Raw genomic sequence first — 2,767 nt, 5'->3', positions numbered from 1 at the left:
CCAATGTGTTTCTTCGTTGATTGATGGAAGAAACATCTTACAAAAACTCTCCAGATTATTGACTTTTTAAAGTTTTTCTAGGAAACGTTCTAGATGTATGCTTATTAGCCTTTGTCAGTATGTACTTTTTACAAAGTGTCTCTGTGGCGCAATCGGTTAGTGTGTCTGGCTACTAACCGAAAGGTTGGTGGTTCAATCCCAACCAGGGACGTAATTGACATTGTTATCAGATTTTGGTGAACTTTAAGTAGACAAGTCAAAATTTCAAACTCCCTGTTATGGTGTAGGGTACCTGGCCTTCTCTGATGTAATCAGAGTTAGATTTGATTCAGTGATTTTATAAAAACAGATAGGAAGCACAATTTAGCAGTGGGTTGCAGAGAAAAAGAAATATGCTGGCAAAAAAAAACCAATTGAGTGATTTAAACAGCTCTTCATTTTCTGGCTTTATTTTTATGCTAACAAATTTGTTCTCTGAAAAGTGTCCACAAAGCCAAGTCTCTGATTAACACCTTTGTAGGGATGGTTTTTCACCTATTACTAAATTAAACTTGCTTCATTGGAAAGGCAGCAAGATGCATCTTCATTTCAATGTCTACTGAAATAATACAGGTTGACACCAGGAAACATTACCGCCACTGCATCCTTGCTGCTTTCTCATGTAGAAGTCTGTTTAATGTGAAAACAAGGTGATATCTAATTAGCACACAGGTAAGGGATTAAGAAAATCTTTATTTAAGGGTGAAAATGTTTCTCACAAAATCGTTGCCCCAATGCATCATTGAAATTCAAGCTGGAAAGATGATTTTAATATATCACTTGTACATTTTGTATTGCTCTTCTGGTGACAATGTAGTTTGTTTTTGTCAATTACCATTTTATTAATAGGGTAAAGAAAATTAAGTGGATTTTTTAAAGAAAACTATACTGTCAATATACTATTAAAACAAATTTAAATGGTAAAAGTTATTGTACTTTAAGTAAAAATAAAAGAGCCAAAATATCAATCCCAGTTTTTGGATTACTTTAATTAACAAAAAAAAATGCATATAGCAGAGGATAGTTTCAATCTGCCTACCGCTGGGTTATGGGCCCAGCATGCTTCCATTGCTGTACTCTGCTGCACATGTAAGTGCAAGAGATCCTGAAGCACTCACTCATCATGGGAAAGTACCAATGTGTTTCTTCGTTGGTTGATGGAAGAAACATCTTACAAAAACTCTCCAGATTATTGACTTTTTAAAGTTTTTCTAGGAAACGTTTTAGATGAATGCTTATTAGCCTTTGTCAGTATAGACTTTTGCAAAGTGTCTCTGTGGCGCAATTGGTTAGTGTGTACGGCTATAAACCAAAAGGTTGGTGGTTCAATCCCACCCAGGGACGTAATTGACCTTGTTATCAGATTTTGGTGATCTTTAAGTAGACAAGTCAAAATTTCAAACCCCCTCTTATGGTGTAGGGTACCTGGCCTTCTCTGATGTAATCAGAGTTAGATTTGATTCAGTGATTTTATAAAAACAGCTAGGAAGCACAATTTAGCAGTGGGTTGCAGAGAAAAAGAAATATGCTGGTAAAAAAATCCAATTGAGTGATTAAACAGCTCTTAATTTTCTGGCTTTATTTTTATGCTAACAAATTTGTTCTCTGAAAAGTGTCCACAAAGCCAAGTCTCTGATTAACACCTTTGTAGGGATGGTTTTTCACCTATTACTAAATTAAATTTGCTTCATTGGAAAGGCAGCAAGATGCATCCTCATTTCAATGTCTACTTAAATAATACGGGTTGACACCAGGAAACATTAACGCCACTGCATCCTTGCTGCTTTCTCATGTGGAAGTCTGTTTAATGTGAAAACAAGGTGATATCTAATTAGCACACAGGTAAGGAATTAAGAAAATCTTTATTTAAGGGTGAAAATGTTTCTCACAAAATCGTTGCCCCAATGCATCATTGAAATTCAAGCTGGAAAGATGATTTTAATATATCACTTGTACATTTTGTATTGCTCTTCTGGTGACAATGTAGTTTGTTTTTGTCAATTACCATTTTAATAATAGGGTAAAGAAAATTAAGTGGATTTTTAAAAGAAAACAATACTTTCAATATACTATTAAAACAAATTAAAATGGTAAAAGTTATTGTACTTTAAGTAAAAATAAAAGAGCAAAAATATCAATCCCAGTTTTGATTACTTAAATCAACAACAAAAAATGCATATAGCAAAGGATAGTTTCAATCTGCCTACCTCTGGGTTATGGGCCCAGCATGCTTCCATTGCAGTACTCTGCTGCACATGTAAGTGCAAGAGATCCTGAAGCACTCACTCATCATGGGAAAGTACCAATGTGTTTCTTCGTTGGTTGATGGAAGAAACATCTTACAAAAACTCTCCAGATTATTGACTTTTTAAAGTTTTTCTAGGAAACGTTCTAGATGTATGCTTATTAGCCTTTGTCAGTATGTACTTTTAACAAAGTGTCTCTGTGGCGCAATCGGTTAGTGTGTCTGCCTACTAACCGAAAGGTTGGTGGTTCAATCCCACCCAGGGACGTAATTGACATTGTTATCAGATTTTGGTGATCTTTAAGTAGACAAGTCAAAATTTCAAACTCCCTGTTATGGTGTAGGGTACCTGGCCTTCTCTGATGTAATCAGAGTTAGATTTGATTCAGTGATTTTATAAAAACAGATAGGAAGCACAATTTAGCAGTGGGTTGCAGAGAAAAAGAAATATGCTGGCAAAAAAAAACCAATTGAGTGATTTAA

The 2,767-nt window shown here is 34.9% G+C and overlaps 1 non-coding gene across 1 annotated transcript; it reads left to right on the top strand.

Moving 5' to 3' along the window:
• The first annotated feature begins 1,309 nt into the window (after positions 1–1,309).
• On the top strand, positions 1,310–1,383 carry TRNAY-AUA (transfer RNA tyrosine (anticodon AUA)). Its single transcript has one exon. It is a non-coding gene; the product is annotated as a tRNA-Tyr (tRNA).
• Positions 1,384–2,767: the final 1,384 nt, after the last annotated feature.

This window comes from Pseudophryne corroboree, chromosome 8 (genome assembly GCF_028390025.1).
Source record: "Pseudophryne corroboree isolate aPseCor3 chromosome 8, aPseCor3.hap2, whole genome shotgun sequence".
Lineage (NCBI taxonomy): Eukaryota > Metazoa > Chordata > Amphibia > Anura > Myobatrachidae > Pseudophryne > Pseudophryne corroboree.
Note: the sequence above shows the minus strand (reverse complement) of the source record. Positions and strands in the feature narration are given on the sequence as shown.